Source organism: Carcharhinus amblyrhynchos, chromosome 20 (assembly GCF_965287045.1).
Source record: "Carcharhinus amblyrhynchos chromosome 20, sCarAmb.v2.hapA, whole genome shotgun sequence".
Classification (NCBI taxonomy): Eukaryota; Metazoa; Chordata; class Chondrichthyes; order Carcharhiniformes; family Carcharhinidae; genus Carcharhinus; species Carcharhinus amblyrhynchos.
In genome coordinates, this window is record NC_137343.1 from 33940964 (window position 1) to 33963793 (window position 22830).

A 22830-nucleotide genomic window follows, 5' to 3' on the forward strand; every position below is an offset into this window, starting at 1 on the left:
TCCTCATTTCCATCTTAAATGAGTGATCTCTTATTTTTAAACAGTAGCCCCTCATTGTAGCTTCTCTCACAGGAGGAAACATTGTCTCCATTGCCACCTTGTCATTACCCCTCAGGATCATAAAAGTTTTGATCCAGTCCCCTCTCACTCATCTAAGCCCTGTTGGATACAATATCAACCTCTTCAACTTTGCGTCATAAGACAACCTGCCCATTCCTGGTATTAGTCTAATAACCCTTCTCTGAGCTATTATCAATACACTTACATCTTTCCTAAGATAAGGGGACCAGTGCTGTACACAATACTCCAGATGTGGTCTCAACAATGCCCTCTATGACTGAAGTATAGCACCCAACTCCCCCACCCCACCTCCTTCCCCCACCCCAGTATCTTTGTAAGCAATTCTCCACACACAATAAACAATAATATTCTATTATCTTTCCCAATTATTTGCTATCCCTGTATATCAGCCTTTTGTGATCTAAGCACTGGGGCACCCAGATCCTCTGCACCTCATAGCTCTGCAATCTCTCGCCATTTAGATAATAAGCTTCTTTTTTATTCTTCATACCAAAATGGACAATTTCAAATTTGCCCACCCTTTAGTCCATTTGTCCGATTGTTGCCCACTGAATTAACCTATTTATGTCCCTTTGCAGTCCCCTTAAATCATCATCACAGTTTACTTTCCTACCTATCTTTGTGTCATCAGTAAATTAGGCTTGTAGTCCCTTCATCCAAGTCATTTATCCAAGTAGTTGGAGCATTCTGTGTTCACTTACCCAATCAGTGTCCCAAAGACATAAGCCTGTGTGTTCTCTTCCCCAGTCACCCCCAATCATATGACTCTGTGCTCTCTTCCCCAGTCATGTGACTGTGCTCTCTTTTCCAGTCGAGTGGGGTACTGCAGGGATCGATGCTACGACCCCACTATTCATGATATGTATATTAACGATTTAGATAAGGTTAGTCAATGTAATACCTCCAAATTTTCAGATGGCACAAAGCTGGGTGGAAGGGTGAGCTGTGAGGAGGATGCAGATTTCCTATAGTGTGGTTTGGATGAGCTGAGTGAGGGGGCCAATGAATGGTAGATGCAGAGTAATGCGGATAAATGTGAGGTTGTCCACTTCAGTAGCAAAAAGAGGAAGGCAGATTATTATCTGAATGGCTATAAATTGAAACGAGAATGTGCAACGAGACCCAGGTGTCCTCGTACACCAGTCACTGAAGATTAGCATGCAGGTGCAACATGGGGTAAAGAAGTCAAATGGTTACGTAGGCCTCCATAGCGAGAAGGTTCGAGTGCAGAAGCAGGGATGTTTTGCTCCAATTATACAGGAACTTGGTGAGGCCGCACTTGGATTTTTATGCACAGTTTTGGTCTCTTTATCTGTGGAAGGATGTTCTTGCTATAGAAGAAATGCAGAGACATTTATTAGACTGATTCCTGCAATGACCGGACTGATGTATGAGGAAAGATTGAGTTGGTTAGGGTTATGTTTTTCTGGAGTTCAGAAGAATGAGAGGGAATCCCAGGAAACCTATAAACCACGAACGGGATGAGACAGGATAGATGCAGGAAAGATGTTCCCGATGGTGGGTTATCTAGAATCGGGGTCATAGTCTACAGTTACAAGGGAAACCTTTTAGGACTGAGATGTCTGAGAAAACTTGTGATTCCAAATAAACCTGCTGGACTTTAACCTGATGTTGTGAAACTTCTTACTGTGCCCTCCCCAATCCAATGCCGGCATCTTCATATCATGGCTAATTCTTTTATGTTTCTAAAAGGAAATGACTGCTGTGATACATATATAACTTTTAATTATAAAGCAAAATAGTCAAAAGATGATACATAAACTACTTTTGTGCTGATTGCAGGCAGAGTCTTAACATTCCTCAGTCCTTATTTTCCAGAGGTTAATGCTGCCTTAAAACTGCGAAGGAATGTCATCTGCTTGTATTGAAAACAATAATTTTTAGGCTATAGGTACTTAATTTATGAAAAAAGTGTCCTCCATATTTAACCATATTGGCCAAGAACAAGTAATCAACAAAAGATACCCTGACTAATTTGAGCATGTTTTCTTTATATAATGTTAATGTTGGAGGTACTATTTAATGTATCAAGGATATTATGTTTCCTTACCTATGATTCTATACCAGTGATTTTCCACTTAGACAGCACACAGCCATTGTGAAATTCTAACAGTAATATCTTTGATTAAGCATCTCATTACCAACAAATACTTCAACTGTTGTGTTGAAATGCAAGATCTTTAATTAAAAATGCAAAGCACCTTGCAAGTAATATCAGCCAAGAATAAATCTGGGCAGGAGATAAATCATCAACTAAAGATGCCCTGACTAATTTGGGCATTTTTTCTTTTAACAAGTATAATTAAAAATTCAATCCTCATTGTTATGATGCATCCTGAGCTCTGATAGATTTCACTCATATGTACCTTCTTAAAGATAAAACTTGTAGAGGAACATGGGTGACATGGTGACATAGTATTGCTGCCTCACACTGCCAGGGACCCAGGTTTGAGTCCAGCCTTGGGTCACTGCCTGTATGGAGTTTGTATGTTCCCTCCATGTCTTCTTCCTGGTGCTTTGGTTTTCTCTCACAGTCCAAAGATGTTCTGGGTAGGTGGATTTGCCATGGTAAATTGCCCCATAGTGTCCAAAGATGTATGTGGATTAGTCATGGGAAATGTGCATTATTACAGGAGTAGGTGGGCCTCAATAAGATGCTCATTCAGAGAGTCAATGGGCCAAATGGACTCGTTCTACACTGTACGGATTTGATGATTCTATGAGGTCTTCATAAAGTAAGAGAAAGAAACATTGAATGACATGACAGGAAATATTTAACCCATAAAATTGAATAGATCCAGGTCTTCATTCAATGCACACGATTTGAAATGACACCCTCAACTTCAATAAAATGCTCCGAGTCAGGTTGCTTGATGATGATTCTTGTGGTTGCCGAATGATATTGCAAAGCGAACATATCAACCAAGCAATTCTCCTGCCCAGCTACCACGAATCATGTTTGATTGTAGACATGGAGAAGTCTTTTATCTAGAATGCCTTCATAGAAAATGTAGAAAATCATAGAAAAGATTACAAAAAAATCATACTTGTAATCCCAGCGGAGAATGAATACAATTTAATGTAGAATTGCACATAGGTGATGTAAGGATTGCTTATATTATATATTTATATGATCAGATATAAATCTACAGTTAAAATATGTACACTGTCCTTTAGAGGACCTAAAAGACTTAAACATGACATGGACAACTACTTTGGTATCAACAAAGGGCACAATGATTCTATGTACATATAGAGTTTGTTATTGTTGAATATGTCTCCCACCAGATTATTCATGAACTACAACAATAGTACTTTAATGGTGCAGATCTTATTTAGTACTTAACATTTGGAGGGCTTTGGTTAATAAATATATTAAATTAAAAAGAGAGCAATAATTCCTGGTTAAACCATCCTCATTCCAAATGTTTTTTTATGTATTAAACAAGTTAATTACTGCACGTTGTAACTTAGTAATTGGTGACTTTTTTCAGAATTATACCATGTATTGTACACTGGTGCAGTTGCACTTAACTTTGCATGCTAATTTGAGAGCGTGAGTGAGTCTGATGACACAGTTGATGTAATGGTGGAATAATGATTTTAGGCCAATTTTTGTTGGTCGTGGCCACAAGGGAGAACAAGGTGGGTTAGTTAGGAACTATCAAAGAACAAAGAAAATTACAGCACAGGAACAGGCCCTTTGACCCTCCAAACCTGCACTGGTCATACTGCCTGACCTAACGAAAATCCCCTACACTTCCGGGGACCATATCCCTCTATTCCCATCTCATTCACGTACTTGTCAAGATGCGCCTTAAAAGTCACTACTGTATCCGCTTCCACCACCTCCCCTGGCAACAAGTTCCAGGCACCTACCATCCTCTGTGTAAAAAATCTGCCTTGTACATCTCTTTTAAACCTTGCCCCTCGCACCTTAAATCTATGCCCCCTAGTAATTGACTCTTCCACCCTGGAAAAAAGCTTCTGGCTATCCACTCTGCCCATGCTTCTCATAATCTTGTAGACTTCAGTCAGGTCTCCCCTCAACCTCCGTGGCTCCAGTGAGAACTATCATAATATCTCGGAGGATGTTTGGGTTCACTTGCTAGTCTTGACCCACCAGTGAAGGTAAGCATATACTCCTTCATACCTACTTGAGATGGTCAGCCTTCGTGTAAAGATACATGCTGTTGTGGTCATAATGGAGAACCTTTGTTGTTAACATCAGAAGAAAGGACATGTAGGTTGACAAGTACTTTTCCAGATTTGAATGGGAGTGGGTGTGTGGAGGGGAAGGGAGGGGATGGAGGACAAATATCATTTCCTCCTCTTGCTCAATTTGTTTTATAAGATAAACAGACAAAGATGGAAATACTCAAAAGGTCTGGCAGCATCTGTGGAGGGAGAATGAGTTTGTATTTCAATTTGATGACCTTACATCAGAATTGAAACATATTACAGCAAGTATAGAATCAGGGAAAGAGAAGAAGGGAGGAAAGAACAGCTCCATGGAGCAATGGAAGGCAGGAGAGATCAAATGACTAAAGGGATGATGGAGCAGGATATTAAGAGATGGCAATGGGACAAGTAAAGAAATGAAACAACGTCTTTGCATTGCAGGTGGCACAGCAATGCTTCAGTAGATTGGTCCATGGGATGAAGGGGTTGTCCTATGATGATAGGCTTTCATTCTCTGGAGTCAATCTCATTGAAAGTACTGAAGGGGCTTGACAGGGTGGATGCTGAGAGATTGTTCGGGGAATCTAAAACACAGGCTCAGAATATAGGGCTGATCAATTGGGACTATGTTTCCCTCAAAGAGTTGTGAATCTTTGGGAATTCCCTAACCAGAGGGTTGCAGATGCTCCATCACTGGATATATTTGAGGCTGGTATAATCAGATCTTTGGTCTCTCAGGGAATGAGGGAAAATGGGGAGCAGGCAGGAAAGTGGAACTGATAGCCAAAATCAGCTAAGATTGCACAAAAGGGCGAAGCAGACCCGACGGGATATGTGGTTTTCTTCTACTCCTACATTTTGTGTTCTTACGAAAGATGGATCTAGGGAATCTCTAAATGGCAACTGTATGATCATTACTCATGTCTACTGAAACAAAATGAACACAGCTTATGAGAGCTTTGACAAAGCATCATCTGGACTCGAAATATCAGTTCTTTTCTCTCCTTACAGATGTTGCCAGACCTGCTGAGATAATCCAGCATTTTTTTCCTTTTTGGAGAGCAAGTTATGGTCTGAAATTGCTGAAGCAATATTGAGTACAGGAAGTTGCAACATTGAATACAGGAGATTGTAACAATATTGAGCACAGGAGGTTGTAAATTGCCAAATTGAACGATGAAGTGCTGTTCCTTGAGCTTCTGTTAAACTTAATTGAAATAGTCTAGGAGTTCAAGAACAGAGAGATCAGGGTAGGCATGGGGTGGATAATTAAAACGGCAAGCAGCCGAAACTCAGATCATGCTTCTGGATTCATTTTGCCAGACACATCCATTCAATCCACAGTAAAGTTATAGCTCAGGATCATTTTGGAGATCAAGTGTTAGGATTCTGGCACTTTGGACACAGACATTCATCAGATGAAATGGGTGATTTCAGTATGAAACATTGAAGACCTTTGTATTGCCATCTTATACTGCCCTCAAGTGGTTCCTACAAGTATGTGATGCTGTTCATTTAAAGTCAGATTTAATCAGCCCTGTAGTGCTTCTATTAAAATTCAATTTATTTTATGCAAAAGAGAAAGAAGGTGGATTCGTATAACATATTTTATTATCATTTCATTGTATATAAAATACCTTCTAATTCAGGCTGTATGAATGCATTTTTTTTCTTACAGCATCTAAATGTCACTGATTCATAACATAGTTCACATTGATGTAAATTCAAAGTCAACTCAGGAAGTGATTATGCTACACTTGGTAATAAGAACATAATCTAAACAGAAGTTGACTGTATTGGGCCTCGAGCCAACTCCACTATTCAATACGACCACGCTTGGTCTTCTGTCTCAGCTTTAGTTGCCCATCTCTCTCCATGTCCCTCAATTCTTTGGGATTCCAAATATCTGTTCATCTCAGCCTTAAATATACTCAAACATGGATCATTCCCAACCCTTGTGTGGACAATTCTAAAGATTCACAATCCTTTGACTGAAAACACTTCTCCTCATCTCAGTCCGAAATGATCAACCCCTTTGATAAGTTTTTGATAAGCGAGGCGATTAAGGGTTATGGGGAGAGGGCGGGAATGTAGACCTGAGCCACGACAGATCAGCCATGATCTTATTGAATGGCAGGGCAGGCTCGAAGGGCTAGATGGCCTACTCCTGCTCCTATTTCTTATGTTCTTATGTTCTTATCCTGAGACAGTGTCTCTGTGTTCCAGATCCACTGGAGTAAACGGCCTCTCAGTATCTACCCTGAAAGTCCCTTCAGATTCACTGATATATCTCACATCATTTTTTTAAATTTTAGAGGCTGCGGAGCCAGTTTACTCAGCCCCTCACCACAGAACAAATCTTTCATCCCAAGAACTGATCTAATGAATCTAGGGGATTTTCACAGTAACTTCATTGCAGTGTTAATGTAAGCTTACTTGTGACACTAATAAATAAACATTAAAAACCTTAAACTTTGCAGTTCCAACCCCAATACAAGTATCTCCTTTCTCAAATCTGGAGACCAAAACTACACACGGCGTCAGGGACACATGTTCAATTCTGGCCTTGGCTGACCGTCTGTGTGGAGTTTGCACATTCTCCCAGTGTCTGCATGGGTTTCCTCCAGCTGCGCCGGTTTCCTCTCACAATCCAAAGATGAATGCATTAGGTTGATTGGCCATGCTAAATTGACCCTAGTTGCCAAGGTGATTAGGGTAAGTATGTGAGGGATAAGGCCTGGGTGGGATTGTGATCGGTGCAGACTCGATGGGCCGATTGGTCTCCTTCTGCACTGTAGGGATTCTAAGTTACGGTGCCCCAGGTGTGTTCTCACCAAAATATTGCACAATGCCCTGCAGACAAGTAAGATGTGTAAGTTGATGGTTTAGAGCTAACCTGCAACAGGAAAGGATTGTCTTCCAGTGCAGAATGATTACAAAGTCCAAAGTTGTGTTGCCGATTTACTGTGATGTCAAAGTCGTAACTCCTGTGAAAAATAGGAAGAGTTAGGTCAAATCACAAAAGTCTGTTCAACGCTTGAGCTGGAATTCCACTCCCCCCAACCCCCATCCCTCTCCACCCTACCCCATCCATCCACCCCGGCAGTGGAGATGGCTCACCATTGGCTTCCAGTGGAATCTCCTGGTTCCACCAAAGTCAATGGCCATTTGCGTTGCTTGCTGGCCATGCCACTAAGGAACCTGCCACAGGAGTGCACGGGAGCTGGGGGTGGGGAGCAGTCACCTTTTGTGGGACCAGGAGATCCCACTGGTGGAAAGGCCTGGTAAAATCCCACCCAGAATGTTTAAACCTACTTGTGAGCCAAAACAAAAATGCTGGCTCTTTGCCACGTTAGTTGCTTAAGCAATAATACTTACTGACACATAATCACATTTAAGAGGTGAGACTAACTATTTGAAGAAAGAAAGCATTAAAGAAGCACAGTAAAAAATTGAAGGGAATGGGAGTTCCTGCTGCCAGAAATACTGGGGAGAATTTTTACTGTTTATTGAGTCATTACGGTAGGCTTTCAACTTCTTGCCTAGACATAAAACTGCTGCTGTAGAAAGGTTACTGATTATAGAAACCACCTGATAGTAATTTTGATTGCAATCAATGAAGAAAGAGTTAATGCAGTTTCTAGAACAGGTTGGTGACCTGCATTGCCACTTTCATGGAAGCTGATGAAATACCAAGTTTTGCAATACATTATCCCAAAAATTGGAGAGAGAACCGGAATGAATTCAGCAGCAATTGGGCTTCCATTTGAAACTGTTTGTAGAATAACAGACGAACATATTCAGTTCTATTAACCAGTTCTGCTATTCGGTCAGATCATGATGGATCAGTGCCTCAATTCCTGCCTTTACTCTCTATCCCTTTATAACCAAGTCCAACAAAAAATTACCGAGTTCCATTTTGAAATGTTTAAATGGTCTAAGCTTATTGAGTTCTTGATTTTCACTACAGTTTATGTGAAAGAGTCACTCTTGACACCCTGCTCAATGGTCTAGCTGAGATATTATATATATATTAGAGGGGGGCTTCTTCACACAGAGAGTGGTGGGAATGTGGAATGAGCTCCAGATGAAATGGTAAATGCGGGCTCACTTTTAACATTTAAGAAAATCTTGGACAGGTACATGGATGAAAAGGGGTGTGGAGGGATGTGGTCCAGGTGCAGGTCAGTGAGACTAGGCAGAATAATGGTTCTGCACAGCCAAGAAGGGCCAAAAGGCCTGTTTCTGTGCTGTAATGTTCTATGGTTCTATGTATATTTTCTAAAGAGAGAATATATTCAAATAAATCTCACCTTATCAGCTGAAAGCTAGTCTCAGTAATTCACTTGATGAAGGAGCAGTGCTCCGAAAACTCATGATTCCAAATAAACCTTTTCGACTTTAACCTGGCTTTGTGAGACTTCTTACTGTGCCCACTCCAGTCCCTTGCCTGCATCTCAGTAATGGCATCCATGAAACGATCATCGATTGCCATGAAAACCCATCCGGTTCACTGATGCCCTTCATGGAAGGAAATCTGCCATCCTTACCTAGTCTGGCCTACTTCTGACTCCAGACGCACAGCAATGTGATTGAGTCTCAACTGCCTTTTGAAATGACCTATCAAGACCAACTGAAGGTCAACTAAGGATGGACATCAAATGCTGACCTTAGCAATGGCATCCACACCCCATGAAAGAAGCATTTTCTTAAAGTGAGAATTGAATATGAGGACAGAACTCAACTCATGTGAAGTTAAAGTTTGATTGCTTGGTACATACCAAATCAGGCAAAGATTTGGTATGTAATTGTGAAAACTTAAAATGATGACATCAATACATTTGCATAAACAGGGAATGATCAAAAGCTTCTTTTGGCATGAAATCAAATAGCCAATTATATGATATGACCAGAGGGATGATTTTCTTGCCAGTAGAAAACTTTGGGGTGGGAGCAAAATTACTGTCACTGACAGAATTAATGTGTTTCCTTTTACTGCTCACGATTATTATGTTGCATGGGAGGGGTATATTTTCTTGTTCTCAGGATGAGAATCCCAATTAAATCATTTCCAGCAGCAAATGTTTTGTGAGTTGAAAAATGGAGGAAGTTTTTTTTTATTATCACCCCAGAATTTACAATATGACATCTCACTCAATGGCCTCACACAAAGATTAAGTGAAAGTAAGGATACTAAGTTGCAATTGATAACATGACTTACAATTGGTTCAACGGCTTTCGGTATAGTTTTCTCTCTGGAAGCAGCTATTATTAATTTAAAGCAATCAAAATAGTTCCCTCATCATGTAACTTTCACAAGTTCGAAGCCCTTTGCCCACATAAAGGGCAGTGTATTGATTACACATGCAATGTTGTCATTTTGCACCTTGAGAGTTTGAAACAGCCAGTGTCTTTGGGCACGCACTTGCCCCAAAACCAGAAAATCCCATCTGTGCTTAACAGACCTTTGCATGGTCTGCAAGCAGCTCCCCCCGGCACCAGCCACCCCCCCCCATCCCCCCAACAAACAATAGATTCCCTTGGTGGGTGGGACGGGAAAATTCCTCCTTTCTGGAAAAGTTCATAAAATTGAATGTTGACTGTTGAATTTGTTTCAGGAAAAGGCATTGGGTGGAATGTTCTCATTTTTTTAACCAAATGTCTGTTCAGGTGGGAAAAGCATTATGCTGCCTGTCAGTTCCACTGCTGGCATTTCCAGTTTTATGTTTTGATACTTGGCTAAAAGAAAAGCTGGAGGTGGGTCCCAGACGTCATGTTGGAGGAGCCAGGCAGATCTGAATGATCCTGCTCCAACAGCTAACTCAGCCTTCAAGAGATCAAAATTAAAAATAAGGACCCACTCCACCCCAGGACATAGAAGCCTTCCAATCCCCTGCCCCCAGGCACACAGGGAACTACTCCTCCCATACACATGGGGATGACCCTCCCATGAGGGGACACAGGAAATCACCCTATGGACAAGGAAGGGGTAGTGCTGGGCACTGCCAGAGTATTGCCCTGGAATGACCCTCTTTTCCCAGAGGCTGTCACGTCGGCAGAGCAAGGGCTGGAGAATCTCTACATGGGGGACAATACAGTGGGGGCTTGCTAAGTTCATGATAACATATGGTAATGGAGTTCCCAACCTTTCATGGCAGGAACCCCTTTACGTTATTGGCAGAGGACAGAGCAGAGAAATCCTGCCCGCGTGAAAGTTGTTTACGGCGGGGCAGGCTCGAAGGGCTAGTTGGCCTGCTCCTGCTCCTATTTCTTATATTTCTTATGTTCTTTGCCCCCGTCGCCATTCCCATCCGCTGGAAATGGGGGTGGAAACCACCCCTTAGTGATTCAAGCCGGAATGTTCCTTTTGTTCTTTCTTGAGACAGACGAGTCAGCTGATCCTTAATCAGTCATCTTATGCAGCCTTTTGTGGTCTCATTTTAAAAAGATAAAAAATAATTTGAAATTCAGAATATACTGGGACATGACAATAGACTCAACTTCACTCAGGAGTCATGCTTACACTGCATTCACTTCAGCAAGAATGTTTCAGTTGCAGCAGCAAGACATTCAGACATGGATTATTGGAGTTCTTCCAAATTGCAAGCAAAAACATGACAAATTGCTTATAACTATATTGTTCCAGATGTACTGACACCTTTAGAGTTCTCATGGGATTTTACGAAGGTTAAGCAACCAATCCTTTCCAATCACACTTTTAAAATCAGTAAACTCACAATGGCTTCGATGTTAGGTCATTTGAAATTCAGACCTTTCATGCAACGAAATCTTAAGCCGTCTAAAGATTTGAAGGGAGTTGCTTTTGTGATGTAGAAGGGGCATGTTGTTACCCATATTCAGCTTTTTATCTTTACTTGTCTAGTTCTGGGCTGTGAAGTTTACCTCAATCATTGATGACTCACAGAATAGCGTGTGCTCTTATAATATAAATCATTTCTGGTCATAAAATCCTTCATGTCTGAATTGCTTCAAGAATGTTAATAGTTAGCGGCTCTTTATATATCCTTGTTATCCTACGCTTTAGGACAATTACACCAATTTTTTTTTCCCCAAGATTGTTCCAGAACCTTTAGAAATGGCACAGGGAAGGAACCAACAAAATCAACACAGTATATTGTCCTGTGTTGGTGCTATGTTGTACCACAGGCAGTATCATTGTAAACTTGCATATTTTCTGGGATGAACACTCCATAACCTATTGTGCTGAGATCCCATTATGAATATGATTTCATTATATTATGCCGGAATGTCTTACATGAAATCTGTTAATGCAACATGAGACTTAAACATTTTGAGTGGAATTTAACAGTCCTGACATATTGGTGGCAGGGCTGGAAAATGTGGCAAATTGTTCAAAAGTTCATTGACTTTGACAGGACTGTAAAATTTTGCTGCAGCAATGGTCATAACATTTTAAGTGGACATATATATCTGTTCCCGGTTTGATTTCCATATCATATCTCATTAATATGTGGAATGTCTGATTAATTGATAACGTATCTGACCTTCACACTTTTCAATGTGAGCTATGTGTATATTTGTCATAAAATAGCTGGCTCTGTAAAAGAAGACTGCAGGGGAGTTTGCCAGGAGGAACACCGAGTCGACCTAAAGATGACATGCCAATCTGGTGAAGATGCAACGCAAGACTACATCCACCTCAAACAGCAGAAGCAACATGCCATAAATGGAGCTAATCTTTTCCACAGCCAAAGTGCCCATTCAAAGTTCTGCAGCTCTGTCACATCCAGTCATGATTCGTGGTGGAGAATTAAATAACTAAGCAGAGGAGGAGGCTCCAAAAAGGGTAAAAGCAAAATGCTGTGGATGCAGAGATTCTAAAGTAAAAACACAAAGTGCTGGACACACTCAGCAGGTCAAGCAGTATCTATAGAATGAGGAACAGAATTAATGTTTCCAATCTGATGTGACTTCTTCGGAACTCAAAACAATTCCCATTCTCGATGATGGCAGCTCCCAGTACAGGGCGGCACAGTAACACAGTGTTTATCACTGCTGCCTCACAGTGCCAGGGACCCAAGTTCAATTCCCGGCTTGGGTCACTGTCTGTGTGGAGTTTGCACGTTTTTTCATGTGTTTGCGTGGGTTTCCTCCGGGTGTTCTGATTTCCTCCTACACTTCAAAGATGTGCGGGAGAGGTGGATTGGCCATGCTAAATTGTCAGTTAGTGACGTGGGAATATTTGGGTTAACATGCGGGGTTATGGGGATAGGGCCAGGGTGGGATCGTTGCCAATGCAGGAACGATGGGCCAAATGGCTTCCTTCTGCACTGTAGGGATTCTATGATTCTATGATCTTTTCAAAGAACAAAGCTGAAGGATTCGGCCAGAAATGCTGAGTAGAAGGACAATAGATGATGTTTTGGAAAGTGGGATTAGGCTGGGTGGCATGTTTTTTGGCAGGTGATCTCTTTCTGTGCTGTAATCTTTCTCTGATTCTATGAAGCAGTTTGTGCTCACATTCAATAAGATCTGGACAACATTCCAGCTTGGACTGATAAGTGGCAAATAAAATTAGTGCCATACGAGTGTCAGGCAATTGCCATCTCCAACATGAAAGAATCTAACAGCTTGCCTTGATATTCACCAGCTTTATTGCTGATGAAGCCCCATTATCAAAATTCTGAGGTTACCTCTAACCAAAATATTAAGTGAATTAGCCATACAAATATTGTGGCTACAAAAGCAGGTCAAAAGCTGAGAATTCTGAGAATAACTCACCTCCTGTCTCCCCAAATTCTGTTCACCATTTACAAGGCACAATTAAGTATGAAGTGGAAAGTATCATTTCCAGTTGCCTGAGTGAGTGTAGCTCTAAGAAAAGAGCAATCAAGAAGTTTGACACCATCCAGGACAAAGCAGCCCATTAGACTGACAGCCCATCCAGCAACTTGTACTTTCATTTCCTCCACCAATGGTGCACAGTGGCATCAGTGTTTACTATCTGCAAGGTGCACTGCAACAGCTCACCAAGACTCCTTCAACAGCACTTTCCAAACTGGTGAGCTCCAAAACCTAGAAAGACAAGTGCACCAGGTGCATGGAAACACCACTACTGGTAAGTTACCCACCAAGTCATGCACCATCCTGACTCGGAACTATGTTACATTTCACTGTTTCTGAGTCAAAATCCTGGAACTCCCTGTCTAACAGCACTGTGAATAGACCCACTTCACGTGGACCACAGAAAGCAGCTCACCACCCCCTCCTCAATGACAATTAAGATGGTAAATGCTGACCTTGCCAGTGATGCTCACATATGAAGATGTGAATTAGGAGCAGGAATAGACCACTCGGCCCCTCGAGTCTGCTCCGCCATTCAATAAGATTGTAGCTGATCTGATTGTAACCTCAACCCCACATTTCTGCGTGCCCCCAGTAACGGTTTGAGGAAGAGAATTTCAGACTCATGATCCTCTGAGAGAAAATAAACTTTCCTTATCTCTGTCTTAAATGAGTGACTCCTTATTTTTAAACAGTAACTCCCTAGTTTTGAATTCTTCAACAAAACGAAGCATCCTCCCCACATCCACGCTGTCAATGTAGAATCATAGACTCCCTACTGTGCAGGAGAAGGCCACTCGGCCTATCAAATCTACAATGATTCTGTAACAGAGCATCTTATCCAGGCCCACTCTCTGCTCTGTCATCCCATGTATTTACCATGGCTAATTCCCCTAACCTACATAGCTTGGGACACTAAGACACAATTTAGCATGGTCAAGCCATAATCCGCACATCTTTCGATTGTGGGAGGAAACTGGAGCATCCAGAGGAAACCCATCAAATAATTTTCATAAACTCAAATGGACAACCCATCCATTCCTGGTCTGCAATACGAATAAAAAAAATGAAAACAACACCTTTGGATACAGTTCATGGTACGACTCCATTGTTTGCATCAAGTAATTTTCATAAACTCAATTAACTTAGAAGAAATTAGAACCAAATACATAAAACCTGTTTGTGAAATACTTTGCATTATAAAATCAGTGAAGTTTCAGTGTTGATATTTTCAATACTATACCAAAAGACTGATTTGTAAATTAGAATAATCACAATAACTTCTGTTTAAATTTTCACCAAGAATCAGACTTTACATGATATTCAGTTGAAGTGTTTTAGTGTCACAGCCATTCTCTATGTACCACGCAATCTGAAAGTCACAGTCCAAGTTTCTGCAATATCTTCTCCATGTATCCTATGAGAGCACCCCCATGTGGCCATCTTTATATATTCTATCTGCTGTCAACAACAGTCAAATTTCATACTATTTTGGTTTGCCAGAAAGGGAAGCTTTTTCATCGCTGCCTTATCTAACCGTCCTCTGGTTTCAAGAATTATTAGAGGAGATTTGATGGGCCTGTTCACTGCGGGTGAAAATCATCTTATGGTCACGAGAGGACCATAACGGGATTTACACTAGTGCAATCTCAGTTTCAGATCTTCTCCTTCCCCACCCCACCCCATGACATGATTAGGTTCATGTCTAGAAAGGGTGTGAAGCTGATTTGTATAATTTTAAATTAACTTAAATATCATTCATAGGCCTCGTGCTGTTGCATCCGGCATGTCATCACACTGATAAGAATCACTACTGCTTCTTGAAAATGAAAACTAGTCATGATGAATACGTAGGGGGCACAAAGGTGACTATAGCCCCCCCAGGTGGTGAAGGACGTAGCTGAGCAATGCCGTGGCATTGCCCCCCACACCTTGGCATGGCCAACCTGGTGAGCCCCACTGGAGGGACGGGGTGGGGGGGATGGGGGGGATTGGGTCCTTACGTGTAGAGTGAAGCCGATGATTGATGAGGAGGTGAAGTGCCAGCTTTAGGGTGGGGTTATGCAGAAACTGTGAATGGGGGACAGATGCAGAGACTAAGAGATGAGGGTGCCTTGATCCAAGTGGGTCCAGGAGTTGGGGGGAGGTCATTCTGTTGCCTGTGTGCTGTTTTGGGAGGGGGGGGGTCATTGCCCCAATCATTGAGGGGTGGGGCAGTGCCCCTTTGTATGCAAGGGTTGGAGGTTTTAGTAACTTTACGGATGACACAAAGATTGCTGGAGTTGCTGATAGTGTCAGGGATTGTTAGAGGACACAACAGGATACAGATAGATTGAAGATTTGGGCACAGAAATTGCAGATGGAGTTTAATTCAGATAAATGCGAGGTGATGCATTTTGGAGGATCAAATTTAGGTGTGAATTATACTGTAAATGGCAGAACCCATAGAAATATTAACATGCAGAGGGATCTGGGCGAGCAAGTCCATAGTTCCCTAAAAGTGGCAACACAGATGGCCAAGGTCATTAAGAAGGTAGATGACATGCTTGCTTTCATCAGCCAGGGCACTGAGTACAAGAGCTGGGAAATCATGTTGCAACTATAAAACCTTGGTTAGGCCTCATTTGGAGTATTTGCATGTAGTTCTAGTCACCACACTACCAGAAGAATGTGGAAGCTTTGGAGAGAGTGCAAAGAAGGTTCACCAGGACGTTGCCTGGTCTTGAGGGTGTTGCCCATGAGGAGAGGTTGAATAAACTAGAATTGTTTTCATTGGAAAGACAGAGGCTGAGGGGGACGTGATAGCAGTCTACAAAATTAAGAGTCAGGGCAGAACAGTCAAAGGCTTTTTCCAAGGGTGGAATGTCAATTACAAGTGGGCACAGGTTCAAGGTGAGAGGTGGAAAGTTTAAGGCAGACATGTGGGGGAAGGTTTTCACACAGAGATTGGTGGGTCCCGGAACATGCTACTGGAGGAGGTGGTGGAAGTAGGCACATTAGCAACATTTAACAGGCACCTAGATAGGTACATGAATAGGGAAGGAATAGAGGGATATGGATCGAGTAAGGGCAGAAGGTTTCTTCTGAATTTAGTTAGGGCATCATGATCGGCATGGGTTTGGAGGACCGAAGGGCCTGTTCCTGTGCTATACTTTTCTTTGTTCTGTGTTTTAATAATATTTCATAGTAAGCTAGATAAATAGAGTTGAAATACTGATAAATTTGAAGAATTTACCTGGAGGCATCTTTTCTCTGAATTTGACTCAACAATGCCTTTTGTGGTTTCCATGGGGCACAAAGTGATGTGACATGGTGGCAGAGTGATTAGCACTGCTGCCTCATATCACCAGGGACCCGGGCTCAATCCTATCCTTGGGTGTCTGTCTGTGTGGCATTTGTACATCCTCTCTGTGTCTGTGTAGGTTTCCTCTGGGTGCTCTGGTTTCCTCCCACAGTCCAAAAATGCACAGGTTAAGTGAATTGGCCATGCCAAATTGCTCCTTGGTATCCCAAGACGTGTAGGTCAGGGGGCTTAGTGGAGTAAATATAGGGGTTACCAGAATAGGGCCTGGGTGGGATGCTCTGTTAGAGAGTCAGTGCAGGTTCAATGGGCTGAATGGCCTCTTTCTGCACTGTAGGGATTCTATCCTCCTATGGAGCCAGGGTCTTGTTAATTTTTAACAGCACATCTGTCTTGAGCCTAATTCAATATCTATCTGATGTATTCGCTTGAAAGCAAAACAAAGAGACGTACCTGAACAAATCATCTTTGACCACTGGACCTTCAGGTCTGCTGCTAGACAAAACATGGTCCATGTGGTAACAGTACCACAGAAGAACTTGTAAATAATTTTCTTTCAGAAACAATTATTTTGCAATGGAACAAAAACCAATATAAGATATATCAAAAGCAAAGTGTAACATGCTTGGTAGGAACAGGTAACTTTGGAACGATTGTTCCATCGGTGAGCATTAGCTCAACTCATCTGGATCTACTGTAGGTTAATTGATAGAGATTTGTCATTATTATTGGCCAACAGCTATATTATTGCTATATTGTGTGACTGTCAAAGTGGTAGAAAATGAACCCTGGTCTTTTTTTAACCTAGCATATACATGTATATCAGTGAGAAGCATTGGAGTGACCATCTGCAAAAGTGACCTCTGCCTTGTTTCAGGGATGTTGTGGGAAGGGAAGAAACTTTGTCAAAGAATCATAGAACCCTACAGTGCAGAAAGAGGCCCTTCGGCCTATCAAGTCTGCACTGAACACAATCCCACCCAGGCCCTACCCCCATATCACACCCACTAATCCCTCTAACCTACGCATCCCTGGACACACTAAGGGGCAATTTCTTAGCATGGCCAATCAACCTAACCCGCACATCTTTGGACTGTGGGAGGAAACCAGAGTACCCGAAGGAAACCCACACAGACATGAGGAGAATATGCAAACTCCACACAGACAGTGAGCCGAGCTGGGAATCGGACCCAGGACCATGGATCTGTGAAGCAACAGTGCTAACCACTGTGCTACCATGCCGTCATCCTTTATCTCAGAAGAAGTAGGGTGCATTAAATCCTAAACATTATATCTTCAAAGTAAAGAAGGCATTATATGATCAAAAGTTAATCCATTTATTTTAACATTTTTGTGGGTGTCTTTTCATTTACACTCAGTTCCACCAAGTTGTCTGCCCTTTTCTGCTGTTCTCTCAGCAAGATGTCCAGCTGCTGACAGAAACACCTTCTGCCATTGTTTTAAAATTTATTTGTTAGTGTCACAAGTAGGCTCATGATAACATTCTAATGAAGTTACTGTGAAAATCCCCTAGTTGTCACATTCCGGCACCTGTATGGGTACACGGAGAGAGAATTTAGATGGCCAATGCACCTAACCAGCAAGTCTTTCGGACTGTGGGAGGAAACCAGAGCACCCGGAGGAAACCCATACAGATCCGGAGAGAGCGTGCAGACTTTGCACAGACAATAACCCAAGGCCAGGAATTGAATTCTGGGACCCTGGTGCAGTGAGGCAGCAGTATTAAGCACTGTGTCACTGTGCTGCCCATTGTTGCTTCTCATAGTCAGAGACAATGTTGTTTTGGTCAGAAAAATAAATGTTTCCTCTTTAAAAGCTGCTGCTTGACTGGATTTTTCCAGCAAGCACACATTTTCCTTGTGCCAGCATGGTAAATGAATTGGATCCTAAAATTTGCTGCATCCTGCAACAGTATTGCTGTGATACAGAATGTCTATCAGAAACAGAGATGGTTGCTTTTAAAACAAAATTAGCTAAATAGATGAGAAAGGAAATAATTTAAATGCCACAGAGAAAAGGCAAGCAGATGGAACTAATTTGCTCTTTTATCAAGCTGACACAGGCAGCACCTGCCTAGTGTTCTCCTTTGGTGCTGTAAAACTCTGAGGTTCATTGATTTTCATTTTAATGTGCTGATAGAAGAACTACTGTAATGCATCTGGTAGGTAAAGACAATGCAATCTATCTTGTGTAGAAGTCCAAATGGTGACAGGAACACAAGCCATGTGATATAGGGACAGGAATTCTGTGCGACAGCCCATCCAACAAGAATGCCTACAAATGAATCCTGTTACAAATGCCCCTCCTCACATAAATCTCATTGACCTAGGCTCTGATTGCAGTTCCGTACTGTGAAAAGTTGGTCAGATTTCAGATGGACGAAATACAGAAGGTTTCAATGTGAATTTGCAATTCACAAATGCTTCAGGATTAGCTGGCTGCCTGCAGTGTTCATTTTAATAATGTATTAATAACAGATAGTTAACAAAAAAAAACAGATAGCGCTGGCAATGCATGCTGACTTCTTGCAAGCTGTGCCCAGCATACCTTCCAATTCTATCTTTCACTCTCGTTGTATGCTTCTAAAACTTCATTCTAATCCTTTTAAACTTTCTCTTTCTCTACACCCTCGCTATGATTGTAACACTACATTCTGCACTCTCTTCTTTCCTTCCCTATATATGGTACGCTTTGTCTGTACAGTGCGCAAGAAGCAATACTTTTCACTGTATACTAATTCATGTGACAATAATAAAGCAAATCAAACATATTTAACAGCAGGAACAGAGTCCGTTGGATTAGCTCTACTATTCAACTCTTTTCATTCCAGCTCTACCATTCAATTAGATTGTATCTGATCTTGAATTAGCTCAAGCATTCCAGGAAATTAATCAAATTCGTTACTCGAGTCCAAATGGTTGGGCAGATTTCCTGATTAGATTTGCCCAATGAGGGTGCTTGCACAGGGTGCAAGTCAGGAAATCACAGGCCCAAAGCCCCTGGTTTTCCATTCATTAATTTAACTGGATGGAAAATCACGAGCCCTGGTTCTGCAATTTCCTGACTACTTGCTCCTTGCAAATGTAAGCCTGTGGCAGCAGCATCTGGATGAGTTATGAGTATTAAAAGTAAATTAGGATTAAAGTCCCATAGTGGTGGAGGTCACCGCCTAATCCTTGCTGGATAACCACAGACAGACACATGTTCTGGATTTGTGGAACAACAATCAGGATCTGAAACCCAGACTGATAGTTTCCTTTCCCAAGGAGCACTTTGGCAAATCTTAGCACCCGAAATGTTGCCCCAAGCTGACATCAGCAAACCTGATATGAATGTCTGTTTTGCATGGCTTAGTATCACATAAAGTAGATTATTTTCTCACTAGACAAAGATTCAGAGCACATCCCAATGCCCTTTGCAAGCTCTTTTTATTCAGCCTAAAAAATCTCTGCTGCTTTTATGAGATCATAAATGAGGGAGTTGGAATGGCTTGTTGAAATTGTACAAGACATTGGTAAGGCCACACTTGGAATACTGTGTGCAATTCTGGTCACCCTATTATAGAAAAGATATTATTAAACTAAAAAGAGAGCAGAAAAGATTTACTAGGATGCTACCAGGACTTGATGGATTGAGTTATAAGGAGAGGCCGGATAGACTGGGACTTCGTTCTCTGGAGCGTAGGAGGCTGAGGGGTGATCTTACAAAGGTCTATACAATAATGAGAGGCACAGATCAGCTAGACAGTCAATATCTTTTCCCAAAGGCAGGGGAGTCTAAAACTAGAGGGCATAGGTTTAAAGTGAGAGGGGAGAGATACAAAAGCATCCAGAGGGACAATTTTTTCACACAGAGAGTAGTGAGTATCTTGAACAAGCTGCCGGATGTAGTAGTAGAGGTGGGTACAATTTTGTCTTTTAAAAAGCATTTAGATAGTTACATGGGTACAATGGATATAGAGAGATATGGACCAAATGAGGGCATTTGGGACTAGCTTATTGGTTTAAAAAAAAGGGCGGCATGGACAAGTTGGGCTGAAGGGCCTGTTTCCATGCTGTAAACCTCTATGACTCTATGACTCTATCAATCATTCTTACTTCAGTCAAGCATCACTTAGACACGAGACCTGGAATGGAACAGATAGATCAGATAATAATTTCAGGGTAACTGTTTCTTTACTTAAAATTGTTAATAGTTTCAAGTTAGCAACAGCATAATGCCTGTGTATTAAAGTCAGCAAGTAGTCATTTTGATGGTGACTTGTAGGTTCTTCTTTATATACGAGCAATCAAGTCACCTGACTGATTGCAACAGCCCTCATATCCTGGGCTGTAATGACTTTAATCAGGCAACTGAGGTGGGCCTGTTAGAGTATGAACTCCCTGATTAAGGGCCAGATTGATGGGTCAATCAGCGAGCTTCTTGCTTTGTTTTTGACCAGGAGTACCAGTTCCTCTGGGATTCTGAGTGTGGACTGCTATCTGAAAGCACTGTGTATGCTACTGTTAGACATATAAATAAAGGGATTTTGGTGAAGGAACTTCTGCCTCCGAGGAATTATTACATGGGGACTACTATATTTATGTGCCAAAACATGGCAAGCTGCCCCCATCACCCTCCCTGCAAGGACCCCACCACCCCCCTCCTCCCAACACTACCATCCCCAACAATGCATACATATTTCAGACCAAACTGCCAATTGTCTAATCATTAGTACCTCTTCTCCTTATTTGTGACCAGTGGGTCGTGAGGCTGCTGACGCTAAATCCGCAGGAGCGACACAGGGGTGATGCAGAACTACCAAAGATTATTTCTTTATTGGAAATTCGGTTGTCCCAGTGGTGGCCTTCTGATTTTCCAAGTCTGACACCAGTATCTAATTCTTATCAGCTTGCCACAGGCAATAATGGTTGCTTACTCAAGCTACTCTGTTTAGATTAGTAAGGATAGCTTGGAATCACAGCAATTCCAATTTAAGAAAACAAGTAATCTAGCCCCCAGCTTTTCAAGGCACACCGGTACATTAATTGCAGTCAAGTTACAGCATAGACTTAATCAAATCCAAGGTATCCACACCCTTTTAGTCTTTCTTTCATCTTCTGTGCCAAATAGATCTTGATTGTTGTTCAGTCTTGATTCTTTAAGCCACTGACTACTTCAGAACACTTAATGTAAATGCCTAAATCATACTAAACCCTGGTCCATTCTGTAGCAAGCTGCCAATGTTACGAGCTAGACCCTAGTGTTTGACTTTAAGAAAAGGAGAAGAAGTTCTGCCACATTAATGGTGGCACAGTGGCACAGTGATTAGCGCTGCTGCCTCACAGCACTAGACAGCTGGGTTCAATTTTCTCACAGGATCCAGGATGAAGTATCTAAATGAATACAAAATTGGCTTCTTGACAGAAGCCAGAGGGTGGTTGTAGAGTGTTGTTTTTCAAACTGGAAGCCTTGACCAGCGGTGTGCCTCAGGGATCAGTGCTGGGTCCACTGTTATTTGTCATTTATATTAAAGTTTTGGATGAGCATATTGGAGGCATGGTTAGTAAGTTTGCAGATGACACTCAGATTGGTGTCATAGTGGACAATGAAAAACCTCATCTCCAATTGCAATGGGATCTTGATCAATTGGGCCAGTGGGCTGGCAAATGGCAGATGGAGTTTAATTTAGACAAATGCGAGGTGATGTATTTTGGTAGATTGAACCAAAGCAGGACTTACTCAGTTAATTGTAGGGCGTTGGGGAAAGTTACAGAATAAGGAGATCTAAGGGTACATGTTCTTAGCTCCTTGAAATCGGAGTCATAGGTGGACTGAGTGGTGAAGAAGGCATTCAGCATGCTTGGTTTCATCGGCCAGAACATTGAATTCAGGAGTTAGAATGTCTTGTTGAAGTTGTACAAGACATTGGTAAGGCCACACTTGGAATACCATGTGCAATTCTGGTCACCCTGTTATAGAAAGGATATCATTAAACTCAAAAGAGTGCAGAAAAGACTTACTAGTATGCTACCGGGACTTGATGGATTCAGTTATAAGAAGAGGCTGGATAGACTGGAACTGTTTTCCCTGGTGTGTAGGAGGCTGAGGTGTGATCTTATAGAAGTTTATAAAATAATGAGGGGCACAGATCAGCTCGATAGTCAAAATCTTTTCCCAAAGGTAGGGGAGTCTAAAACTAGAGGGCATAGGTTTAAGCTGAGAGGGGAGAGATACAAAAGTGTCTAGAGGGGCAGTTCTTTCACACAGACGGTGGTGAGTGTCTGGAACAAGCTGCCAGGAGTAGCAGTAGAGGAGAGTACAATTTTGTCTTTTAAAAAGCACCTAGACAGTTACATGGGTATAGAGGGATATGGGCCAAATGCAGGCAATTGGGATTAGATTAGGGGTTTAAAAAA